The sequence below is a fragment of the Mytilus galloprovincialis genome, chromosome 2 (assembly GCF_965363235.1).
Source record: "Mytilus galloprovincialis chromosome 2, xbMytGall1.hap1.1, whole genome shotgun sequence".
NCBI classification, from domain to species: Eukaryota; Metazoa; Mollusca; class Bivalvia; order Mytilida; family Mytilidae; genus Mytilus; species Mytilus galloprovincialis.
This window is the reverse complement of record NC_134839.1, coordinates 68,546,754-68,560,693: the sequence shown is the minus strand read 5'-3', so window position 1 is coordinate 68,560,693 and position 13,940 is coordinate 68,546,754. Positions and strand designations below refer to the sequence as shown.

The window sequence follows — 13,940 nt, the reverse complement described above, 5'->3', positions numbered from 1 at the left end:
CATGATTCTAATACAAACAAGTCCAAAGTTTTACAAAGGGTTACAATTGGCCCAACAATTTAAGTGTTTTTTTCATTCCGTCAAAAATACTACATATGTTTCATAGAAGAATTGTCGTATTATATAACTATTTTAAATACAAAATTACTTCTTTCTTGTCAACAATCAAGGCATTTTTGTCAAAATTGAACCCTGGTCATTATTTTGATTTTAATAGATACACAGTTGACTGTGTCATGATGAAAATGGATTTCAATCATCAACTTATTCAACTAACATGCTGAAGCACTAATAAATATCAAAATGACAATACGTATGATAAAAATTTATAGTTAAGTCAGTGGCAAAATTTCGAAACAATTCTGATAAAACATTCTTCAATCATAATAGTTGTTAATTACGAAATTCCTCTCGAAGAATATAACACATCATACTAATTTGGAAAAGATACAAAGTACGACAGACGCATGTTTCGTAGAATTTACAAAAGACTCATCAGTGACGCTCATGCATGATTTAGTCTTTAGATTGCGATTTTCGCGTGAGTACCGGAACAATAGAACCAATTAAAACCCATCGAATGAGTCACAAAACGTATTCTACTTGTTAACCTTTTGTATTGTACTCAACAATTCAGGCCATGCACTATGAATCAATTTCAGATAGAATTCAAGGCGTAAACAATAACAAAAAAAAAACATTAAAACTATTGCTATATCTAACATTGAATAGATCATAGACTCTGTTGTATATGGTCTAGTGACAGCAAATGAATTTTGTTTCTCCATCAATAATCTAACTTTGATCAGTTCCGGGTACGTGGCTGAGGACTTCAGTTATAACAATGAGCTTAATTAACTGTGCTCTGCGATTCATTCAAGGTTGTGTAAATGTCAATTTCATGTTACAAAGCTTACTCCTACAACTTACATGCAACAGTAGGCAGATAATACATTAAACGCCACACCTTGACAGTAATAACATGATGCAATAATAGAGGTAATTCCGATAATTTGCGACCAGAAACAATAAAATATCAAAGTTATATCGTCTGTCCATCTACACTATCACCACAAGATGTATTTGGTAAATTAGAAAGAAAAGTAATTACAAAATATAGAAAATAACTGTTTTCACTTTTTCCTTATAGATTTTTTTTTCAATTTAACGTACAACTTGCCATTGGTTAGGTACGAGAAACTCCTTCTGCAAATATCTCACCTCTGTTGTGATGACACTCTTTATTTAATGTCAAAATTGACCATTTATCAAATGTTTTTATTTTTTATATTTTCTTCGTTTCTTTTATGATTTAAACTATATCAGAGAAATATCTAGTTAAATTATTAAAGAGGGACGAAAGATACCAGAGGGACAGTCAAACTCATTAATCGAAAATAAACTGACAACCCCATGGCTAAAAATGAAAAAGATAACGCTGCCAGTTCTATGTTTCCCACTTACTCTTGTTTTATTTGTTTAAATTTGCCATGTTATCTTTGATATTGTTTGACATTTGCAATTAATATTTTTGAATGACATTTGATTGGAATAATATATCTGTACAATCAGCTATGATGCCTCTTTGTAAGCGTGATTAATGACAATTATTTTAGTTGTATTATCCAATAGATTTCTGTAGGTTGCAGATTTATTCAGGATGATGGAGAATTAAAACACATTACGACCTGTCATTCCAATCAATGAATACAAAACTCTGGATTGTCAACACCAACAGGTAAGGTGTCTAGTTTATTTTATAGCTTTTAGCCTTAATTTAGACGTTTAAAGTTGGTGATTTTATTGAATACTCTGAAAAATATGCACACATTTTTTTGCATAAATTAACTGTAATGCTTAAGTAAAATTAAAAGATTGTAGTATGCTTAAATAAGAAGTCATCTAGGTCCTTACAAACGGCTGATAGTTCAATTATTTTGAAAAATGAACTGCATACAAAAAAGGCAGTTGCAAATAAAAGTCTTAAATGAAGGGGAAAAAAATCCAGGAACCAGAATTATTGTGCAACCATGTTTTAAAATGATCCAACGGAAGATTTGAAATCGTTAGAAAAAGGTAAAACTAACAGTTTGTACTTTTATCGCTAATTTTTCTATCGAATTATAGCAGTAAAAAGGTTCTGTATTTATTGTACATTTATAATACTGCGAAGTATCTTACCGATATTTTAAAATTTTGTAAATCTTGTTTTGAAAAATTAAAGTGCTTAAATTGTGTAACAGTTATGTAATCGTACTGAACTATTTTAGTAAATTTTTCTGTACTTAAATCTAAACTATTCAAATATATATGCGCAACAGAATTTGTAAATGTTTGCATGTTCTTCAGAAGGGAATAGTGCAAAACATTTAACATTCGCACGACAAATTGTAACGTCAGTTCATAATTATCGAAGATTATTGGAGACATGACTCCTGACTTATTTGTAGAATTTTTTTACAAAATTTTTAACACATATTTAAGTTTTTTGTGGCTCTTTTATCAGTTTTTTTCTTGATTTTCTGATAGATATTGGTTTTATTTAAAATTTCTACATAATTCCTGGGTGAGAGTTATACCACTGCTGATCCTTTCTTTTTGCATGTTTTAAGTTTTCTTGTGTTAATCAAAAACAAACGAATAAAAGTAAAGTGATTTTTTTTTATAGATAATGATTTTCAACAAGTTTCTCGCATACCTCATTAATAATGTATGCGCATTGATCCCTTGAGTTATCCCATACGATTCTATTGTCGATGTTATTTTAGTTATATTCTGTAAATAGCTAAAATGACGTGCGAGGACTTTTACAATCTTCGAAAGTTTTCACACAAAAATATTCATTTCACATCATTTTCGATCCAGATTTAGTTGGCACTATTTGCTCTCGCTTGACGTTTTGACAAACATTTCGAGACTGTTCCGGATTGATATATTTAACTTTCCACTTTTCACTCACCTTTGCGGTTTACAAAACACTGAAAAAAGCGCAAGGGGTTTATCTATTCGAACGTCTTGATATCAAACCCATGCAATGTAACGTTTCAGTTCTGTTGTAAACTGGACTGTGTAGTTATTTTATTATAAACTTACCTTCAAGACATATGGTTTATAAAAGATAAGAATTTACCCATTTAAAACTGTTTTAATATCATATTTCGAGACTTTCAAATTGCATTATCATAACCATATGTTAGTCTGTATTCATCTCTTTTCTCGGAGCAGTCGGTGGTTATTGGTTTGGTACTCTTTAATATTCATGTTAATTCCGTTTAGCCTTTAAAGCACAGTACTGATGGAGAAAACTTGGTTAAAAACGTATTTAAGTAACAAAGGTGGATAGCTAGCTGCCATGACACTTTTGACACTAACTCTCTCCCGTATATGGATATGTTAGTGTAAAAAATGGCTGGATGCTAAACCCCTTGAAGGTTCTGTTAAAAAAAATCAAGATTAATATGTTATCACATTTACCGCTTGCGAATCCTGACTTTCTCATAGTGATACTTGTTTTATAATGGGTTTGATATTCATATAATTTAGTTGCTATCAATTTGTCCTTGTATTTCTGAAATACTAATACTAAATCTGACTTTAGTATTTGTAAGCTTGTTTGAAAATGTACTAAAAGTGCATAGATGTCAGGCAATTTTCAGTTGTCACTGTTGTATATAAGTTCCAAAATAGTCATTTGTTACAGTTTGTCAGAGACTCTGTTTCTCTTCATATACATAATGTGCAACGTGTAATTCTACCTTTCAGTCATTAGGACTATTATTCCAAAAGCAATACTATTTTACGTAACACAATAGTGTTACTGCAATTAAAAAAAGCCATTCTACGATCATAAATGGAAATTATTACTCATTTGATTCCACCACATTAGGCACATAAGCAATCTTTGTTATCTAACATCATGAAATCGTGTTGTATGCCTTTCAATAATTAATAAAAACAGCAGTTGTTGGTTGCAATTCAATCAAAGGTAATAAGTGGAACTTAATATAGTCGATCAAATGGGTTCTTAACTAGTCATACATATAACAGCTGAATGGATGAAACAATTCATTTGTTTTTTGTGTCAATGTCACATTACTATGACAATTTATTCGTGAGTTTGCCAACTAATGTAATGACATAATTATAACGTTAAACAATATTTCATGCAGATGATTAAACGACGAATTATAGCTTTAAGTTGTATTTTAGTCACAATCAAATTTTATAAAAAAAAAAAAACCATTTGGAGACTGAAACCGCACAAAAAAAATGCAAATTAGCATTATACAAATTATTCATTCAACCTTTTCATGAATTGAAATATCCCATTCCTGCAATTAACTATTTTAAATGAAACACAATTTGTTAGCACACAATATTTGATTTTTATTTATTTTTACTTATATTATTTTTAATAACTTAGAACAATCGTACACTTTGTAGTCCCTTCGAATAGATAAGACATTGTAAATCTGTCTTCACCTTCGTAGTTACTTGGCCCTTTCAACGTAGATTGATGATAAGGGCTATTGTTATATTGTTAAATGATCGCGACGTAAATGTAAATGTGAGATGAAACTAACGTTAATTATTTTATTTTGAGCTTGAAACAAAAGTGAAATATGTCTTTGATTGCTTTTTTTCAGAATTGAAATTCTGTACAAATTTGGATAAGCAAGACCATATACCCATTCAATGTTAATGACATGACTTTATAAAATATCTTCTCAATTGTTGTCTCTGCTTTAAGTCTGCATTTCAAAACATTGGGTGACAAGCTTTCATTTGAGCAGGTTAAAAACGTATAGCTTTTATCGGTGACTGTAAAATTTGAAAACATCACGTTACTAATTCAACGCTTCCTAAGCGCTTTTCTGTATGCCAACATTTACATGTATTCATCATAAAATGTAACTTGTGTTCAAAAACATAAGTACTATTTGCAGTCGTAAATACAAGGAATTTTATGCGATTTTCTAACAAGTTAGAGGTTTGGCTAGCTATAAAACCAGGTTTAATCTACAATTGTTTAACAGAAGAAAATAACTGTACCAAGTCATGAATGTGACAGTTGTTTACCACTTATTTGATGTTTTTGGGCTTTCGATATTGCCTTTTGTTAAGGGACTTTCTGTTTTGAATTTTCCATGGAGTATGGAGTCTGGTGTTTTCGTTATTTTACTTTAAGTAACAATTAATCAGATATCTTGTCGCTTATCAATAAATGAGACTTTTTAAAATCCGCTGATTAGTCTGTCGTGGTGGAATGAAAAGTGATTTAGATTTTGATCATTTTTATTATCGGATTACTAGTGCAAAATTATGTTTTCAATTTGACACATTCACTATCTGTCTTTAGTCTTAGCATTAGGGACATTATCCTTGTCATCTTTTAGTCTGATATTGACAATATAAGTCTGGTTATCCATTTATTGAATTAGTAAAATCAATACCTATGTTGACAGTTTCCATCTAGAAATTAGAGCATCTTACCATTTTGTTAATAAATTTTCCACCAGATATACAAATGAATGCAGCCATCCATATATTTTTTTCTATTCTTCTAATCAAATGTTATAATTGAAATGTAGAACAAAATGGAACGTAAAATTTCTTAATCTGTAAACAACGATACAATGTTAAAGACGTTAATGCGTCATAACTTTCTAGCTCGTCACCAAACCCCATTTGGTTTTGAATAAATATAAACTTTTTTTGATAACCAAAAGAACAAAAATCATTTATGAAAAATATACTTTTTATTATTATTAAGGTCTTTCCTTTTTCAAAAGGGAAAGACCTTACTGTATTTCTTCTGTTTATTATTATTATTATTATTATTATTATTATTATTATTATTATTATTATTATTATTATTATTATTATTATTTTTCCGCCAAACTTTGACAAATTTATCCGCGTTAACCGTAAGAAGTGTCGCTTTCATGTTCACACTTTGTATCGGTGTCATGAATACCTATCCGGAACTCATCCTGTGAGTCGAAATATCTTGTCGGTTCGGAGTAATCCCTCCGAAACCCAAAAACCTTGTTACCGTAACCGTAATAGGTAGATAAAAACGAAGGGTGAAATTTGTTCAGGAACAGACCCTGGTTCTTCGTCACATTTGGATCGAAAGGATTCAACGACTCATTGGTAGGGTTATGCCCCTATGAAAATTAACCGGTGTCGGTTGGCCACCAAAACTCAGAAACCGTAAGTCGTAGACACCTAGGATCTTCACCATTCATCATCAATTCATGTGACTTTGAAAAATACCTCAAGGTCAAATGTGTATGTTGACCTTGACCTTTATAAAATGTTTTTAAGGTTGACCTTGACCTTTGACCTTTCAACTTTTTAGTCGATATCTCAAAAACGGTTAATCTTACGGAAATAGTAAACAGTGAAAAATGTTTAGGTGACTGAGGCACAACTTTTTTACATTTTGACTGAAAGGATTTGACATATTCTTAAGGGGCATAACCGCTGATAGCGGTTTCTGAAATGGTAAAATTAGCTTTAACTCTTGAACGAAAAGTCCTAGACCCATGGGGTCTTTTACAATGACATTGTGGACCAATGACCTTCACAAAGGTTACAACGTCAAAAGTCAAGGTCATGCCCAAATTATCGAATTGTTGTTTTTGTCATTTTTTAACGGTTTTATGTGTGTTTGAGAGCTTTTCAATGCATTCTACGCCTATTGGAACATGTACTTTACATTTCGAAAAGGAAAGACCTCTCAATTGTTCAAAAACAATTGACATTTTAATTATTACTATTATTATCATTAATGTATTTGCTAACAGCAGAACCTTGAAATTTCAAATAGATGACGATGTATAATATCATTACAACAAAATATAGTACAATGATTAACATATGATTTGCTTAATAACTTATGTTTCACTGTGATTGTTTAAACGGCTTTCTGTGGTATTTGTTTGAACAGTTATTCATCTATTGACTTTGATCGTGAGATTACTTTTAAACTTGTGATGGTTAAACTCTATATTCAGGCGTACAAAAAATCAATGGAACGGATGACAGTATGTGCTTGATTGATTGGTGGTTGCTTTATGCCACATCAGCACAAGAAGGCTATATTGATGCGATACAAAAAATTACAAAAAAGTTAACATTTATAAATATTTAATGCATTTTCTTTTTTATAAGTATTTAATGCATTTTCTTTTCACTATTTGATTTATGTGTACACTGGGGTCTAGTTCACACAACATTACCACCCTGATATTGACACAGTCGAAAACAAAATGTGTAAGAATAATTTGCAAATGGCGGGAAAGGGGGATTAATATTAATAAGCAAAATCTCCCCTTTTTGTGTTCAGTTATAATCGTTATCGTATGATAATAAATTACATCTATTCAAAATATACTATGTCCAGAATCAATCATAGGAACAAATGTAATGTTCTTAAACTTGCATTTTCCGGAGATAATGGTAGATTAAGCCTGGTTTTATGTCAAGCCAAACCTCCCATTTGTATGACAATTTTTACAGTTTCGTGCAATTTGAAAAATTGGGCAAGAAATGCAAATAGACATAACAGTTGAATAGATCTTAATTCAGCTGGAAGTCAAATATTATCGCGCTTTCGAACGTGTGCTTTTGAAACACTTGCATTTACTCAATTTACTAAGAAAGTGATATTCTACTATTCATTACTGGAACTTTAAATTTCTTTAACTTGACTTTTATATTGAACTACCTGAATTACAGTTAAATCTAATCTCTTTACTTTGTTCTAAACAGATTTGAATTTAAACTCAGTATTGCCCAAACTGGAGATCAAATTAAATTAATACTAAACATTGAATTCAAACTTCAACTATAACACGTTCTTCTAATTTACTGGTATCTAATATTTTATGTCAAATATTTATTAGTTATACTTTTTCAGTAAACTAAACTCGGACTTAAACTTGCGCCCAAAATCTAGTTCTAAATAAAAAGAAAATATGAGTTTACAATTGGTTTATACAGATTTCAAAATATTTCTTTGCAATTGTAGTTTGATTTCCATCATTCAAATTAATAAAGCCGTTCGCTTTTGACCTTTTGTTTTATAATTTTTTAGACTCATAAACAAAACTTGCAATGGAAATGATTATAATATCAACTTTGACAATGCATTTATTGAGTTTCATTAGAATAGAACATGTAACTCACTAACAGCAAAGAATAAAGTATTCCAGTTTGAAACAAATTTCTTTAAATTATGTTTGCTGGTTGGTATTGCACTGACAAGTTACAGCAATCTACACCAGAATTATATCTTCAACTGCATGGCATGATTTAATTGTTCATCTTAAATCATTTCAGCCTTCTTCTTGTTTTACAAATAAAACTAACGGGTTTCCTTGTGTAATTGGTTTTCGAATTGCATAGCTCTATAAAGAAAAGTGTTGACAAACTATATTAACATTCTTGTTGCAATTATCTGAAAACCGCTGTTATCAAATGTCAATTTGATTGTTGCAATAGTGTTTAACTATAGTGGCCTTTTGTTTGCCAACAATCATTCGTCATGAGCGTAATATTTGATATAGTTTCCTTTCTCACACTCCTACAATTTATTATGACCTTCATTTAAATTTCAAAGAATAAGAAACAATCTACTCTTAGAACAAAAATTACATGGCACTGTTGTGCGTCACCGATGAAATTTATGTAATAAGGAATAGATTACCTTAGCCGTATTTGGCACTACTTTTTAAAATTTTGGGTCCAAAAGGCTCTTTAACTTGGTACTAGTTTGAAATTTCTATTTTTATAAATTTCTATTTTTATAAATTTCCTGTTTACAAAACTTTGAATTTTTCGAAAAACTAAGGATTTTCTTATCCCAGGCATATATTACCTTAGATGTATTTGGCACAACTTTTTGGAATTTTGGATCCTCAATGCTCTTCAACTTTGTACTTGTTTGGCTTTATAAATAATTTGATATGAGCGTCACTGATGAGTCTTATGTAGACGAAACGCGCGTCTGGCGTACTAAATTATAATCCTGGTACCTTTGATAACTATTTGGCTAAATATTAATTTTGATCTGAGTGTCACTGATGAGTCTTGTGTAGACGAAACTCGCGTTTGGCGTACTAAATTATAATCCTGCTACTTTTGATAACTAATAACACCACTGAGTCGAAGGTATCACCCGTTCAGTAGACAGCACTTCGGTGTTGACCTGAATATCAATTATTTGGTCATTTTTATAAATTTCCTGTTACAAAACTTTGACTTTTTCGAAAAACTTTTCTTATCCCAGGATTGATTACCTAACCCATATTTGACACAACTTTTTGGAATTTGGGTCCTCAATGCTGTTAAAATTTGTTCTTGTTTGGCTTTATAACTATTATGATATGAGCGTCAGTGATGAGTCTTTTGTAGACGAAACGCGCCTCTGGCGTGCTTAATTATAATCCTGGTACCTTTGATTACTATTGAATCACAATTTTCAAGATAATTTGAAGTGGTTTCAAAAGTCATTTCTATTAAACTGTAACTTTGTAAAGTCTTAACATTAACGACTTTGTGCAATGTTTATAATCATAATCAGTTAAGTTGAATAATATTTTTAAAATAGAAAAAGAAAATATAGAAAATAGCGCTCGGAAAGTATGTCTGGGCATGCATAAATTCTAATGCAATCAGTAATCAAAATTAAGTAAAATGATTAGTAATTATATTCAATTTGTTTATCCTTTCTTGTTTGTTAAAACGGTCGGTGTATTTGTATTGTATACACTGCATTGTATTTACAGTGAGTTGTGAGGTTAGGGGATTTGTGTTTTATTTTCATGCGCGCAAAGCGATTTTAAGTCCTTTTTGTAACTTATTGTGTTCTGTCATTCATAAATACAAAAATAAATGTTTGTATGCACATGAATACATGTTTAATCAATTGATGTTATTTCTAACTTTTGGTGTCAATGCATAAAACTTATTCACGATGTTTTTACTTCCAATTTGCTTAGAAGCAGAAATCATCTGGGATTGGTGTGTAAATCTTGTATAGTGATATAAACTATAAGATTCTATTTTATTTGTTTAAAGCATTCATATTAATATCAATACCATTTTATTCTTTTATCTTTCTTCAAAGTTAATAATATCGCGTGTTTTTACTTTAGATTTAATGTGGATTTACATCTTAATGCGGTTTCTCTACGATGATTGAATAAAACATATCTGCCACTGACATTTTGAAAACTATTCTATTACAACAGACAACATATCTGAGCATATATTGACAACGCATTGGAATTGTTCTATGCTATTTTATTTGAAATACATGCTTATAATATGGAACAGAAAATACAGTAAAAATAAACTATCAATAGCAAAGAAAGAAGTTAGCTTTTTCCCCGTATGGTTTATAAAAACACCAAAAACTATTTTATATCCCATAAAACTTAAAGAATTAGAGATAAAGGATACAACAGATACAGTTAAGTCTGCCTCATATCTTGAAAAACATCTAGAAATTGACCATGAAGGTCGTTTGATAAATAAAACTTTCAGACAAAACAGATGATTTCAGATTCCCAGCCAACACGACGGCTGTCACATGTGGACTAGGATCTGCTTACCCTTCATGAGCACCTGCGGTAACCCAATGTTTTCATAGGGTTCGGGTTGCTCTGTCTTTAGATTTCTTTGTTGTGTCTTGTTTACTATTGTTTGGCTATTGGTCGTTTTCTTGTTTTAGCCATGGCCTTGTCAGTTTATTTACCACGTTCGAGTTTGGATGTTCCTCTGGGCATCTTTAACCTATCTTTTATAATGCTATACATACAAAAATGTATTGATACTAATTCCACTTTGTTCAGTTTCAGACTGAATTTAAATTTTAAGAAACACTTTGAAACACTTTAGAGTCTTCTGTTCATAAAAAACACAATAAAAGAACCAATTTGTCAATTCCCAATTCAGGAGTATCAATAGTTGTTTGTAGTTAATCATGACTTGGAGGTGTAATTGCAATTAAATTGATCGGAAGTAAATTTTACAGTAGCTATGATATGATTAATAGGTTTGCAATCGGCAGGATTTACAATATTGTTGCTTCACTATAGATCACTTTAATTTCCCATGTGAAATGCAAACAACACTACTGCGGATTTTGATTGAATTTTATAGATTTAAAATCATATTTCAAAATTATGAGATTTGCACAGTATAATAATTCATGTCCAATGCAATACCTTCTGTTACTTTATATTTGGCCTTGAAAAATATTAAAGATACATATCAACGTTGGTATAAAAGTGTAAAGTAAGATATGCAATTTTTATTAAACCTTTTCGCCATGTATATCCATGTCGTTGGAATTTTTTTTTTGAAGTGATATAGCATGTAAAATCGATAATAAGGGCAATGTTTTGTATTTGCAGTTGAATACTTGAATGACCAGTGAGTATAATGAGAGAAATGCCTGACATAAAAAAGAGTGCATTTCTGAACAAGTATTCTACAGAACTGGATTGATATTGCATCTGATTCCTTCAATTTCCGATTAAAGTTAAAGTCATTTGCATGACTCACCTGACAAGCGACGTCCCGCTGATGCAAGTTGTTTTAATCGGAAATAAGACACAATCGGTAGAATTACAGAGCACACGACTATACTGATAGTGTTGTTGCTTATAGGAACAATGTTTAACATGGAGATAATATCAGTGAAGTAGAAGTGTTCTTTCAAACGTTTTATGGTCGCCATCATTATTTGGTTGCCCTTTATGGAATATTTGTGTTTTCGATTTTGTTCGGTTGTGTCATCCCCGAATGGGACTTATTACCAAATTTGAACTATCATCAGTAACGATGAGCTACACAACAGCCTGTTATATACGCCTGTTTTATTGTTTTTGTCATCCTTTTGGAACATTCTTCAGATCTAATTTTCTTAAATGTGTGTGTAAACTTATGGATGTGGTTCATACATATATACATGTATTCATCCACACGACACAATTTCTGTTTCCAATTCAGTCTGATTTTGGAAACAAATTATAACTTTAAAATGTCTACTAGTATCTTTTATAAGACAAAAATATTTTTAAAAGCAGAAAGTGAGATAATTGATATAACCATAACTAATTATATACGAAATATTTAATAAAAATGAAGATATCTATTAAATCTACGAAAACTTTGCTGTAATTACAACACCGCATACAATAAGTGTAATTACGTTTCTTGTCGCTAATTTTAGTAACATCGTCATGCTATAGTCTGATGTTAATAATTTATAAGCCCGGTTATCCCTTTATGAGTTAAAGTAATTAATGAAAGTGTTGACAGTGTAACAATTCAGTCATTTTTCGTGGGCTGTCCACGGGTCATATAAAGTGGTATCTATTTAGTGGTAGAAAATAATTGTAAAACCCGTTTTTCTCTCCTTGATACGCCTATCTCAATTAAACACAAACAGACACACGTACATTTCAGCACGAGGAAAGCTAAGAAAAATATACAGCAAATCCAGTATAAAATGACTGTAAAAAAGATATCAAAATGTTCTAGCTCAATATCACAGTTGAACACTCCATATGGACGATTAGCTTGATTTTAAGATACTACCGTAAACTGTTACTGTTAAACAATATTGCTTATCTACTGACAAATTATTTTGAGCCCACATGCTGGATGTTTTTAAGTTTCTTAAATTATTTCCCCCTGTTATACCAGTATTTTAGGTTAGATGAAAACGTTCATACACATTATAAATCCCGTCACAGACTCAACTAGATATAGGAAGATGTGGTATGAGTGCCAATGAAACAACTCTCCATCCAAATAACAATTTATAAAAGTAAACCATTATGGGTCAATGCACAGCCTTCAACACGGAGCCTTGGCTCACACAGAACAGCAAGCTATAAAGGGCCCCAAAAATTACTAGTGTAAAACCATTCAAACTGCATTTGTTGCGACCATTTCCGGAATTCTTTTTTGATTTTTGTTCATCTTTATAGACTATAAGTCAACAGTGTTCTCTTGTCTAGCAATATCAGGAAACAATTTTAAGTCTGATATTTTCCAGGAATCTTGCATGAAAACCAATTAATAAAACACTGTTTTCCAGTTACGAAAAAGTCGTATTATATAAAGTGGAAGCAGGTGCCCTTTGTCTGTCTGATTAATCTCCTTTTCAAAATTGTTACGTGTAAAAGCATAAAAATCATTGATGTCTACTTTATTATAATTTTACAAAACAAATTAGATCAGTCCCACTTTATATGCATTTGATATTATATTGAAATACGATAGAAATTCAAATTAGTTTCATGTTAAAAGACTAAAAAGTAAAACAAATCGGCCGCCTTTACATTCATTATTTTCAATATGATATTAATATCTTTTGAGTTTGATATTTACAAAACATGTTGTAGTGGTCAGTTCTTTGTGTGTTCTTCATGAACATTTCGAAAGATGATATTACATAAGAAGGTTAAAACTGTCAAATACTGTAGACATGGTATTTTATTATATAAATATTAAACAGTGCAATGATTCTGATTTTAGAAAAAGACTGTATTAAGTATTTCCCTACATGATGTCCATCATTAAACATACGGGACCAAAGTTAAGCTTTTGTATTTCGTTCATCTTATTGATTAATGCATAAAAGGGTTTCTGTTACCGTCACTAATCATGAATCAAATCAGTTGATAACATAATTTATCAAAACAATATGTTACTCAGATCAGCCATAAAGGAATACAACAATGGTCATTAGGTGTGGATGGTCAATACATTATGTATTAATGAAACTGGTAGTTTAATAATAGTTATAATAAACATTGCTTTTGAAATAATAAGGAGCCATAATGTCCGTTGCTGAAACAATGCATACAAATATTTTGTTTGAAATCATGAAGAATGAAAGTTAGGAATTGTGA

General features: G+C 30.8%; 1 protein-coding gene across 2 annotated transcripts in view; it reads left to right on the top strand.

The window, feature by feature from the left end:
- Positions 1–1,581: 1,581 nt before the first annotated feature.
- Positions 1,582–13,940, top strand: part of LOC143062380 (uncharacterized) — a 32,346-nt gene continuing 19,987 nt past the window's right edge. The window contains exon 1 of one of the 2 annotated variants that reach the window (XM_076234088.1): positions 1,582–1,738. The gene's annotated coding sequence lies outside the window, so the exon portion shown is untranslated. The remainder of the gene's footprint in view (positions 1,739–13,940) is intronic. The other variant, XM_076234090.1, reaches the window with a different exon arrangement.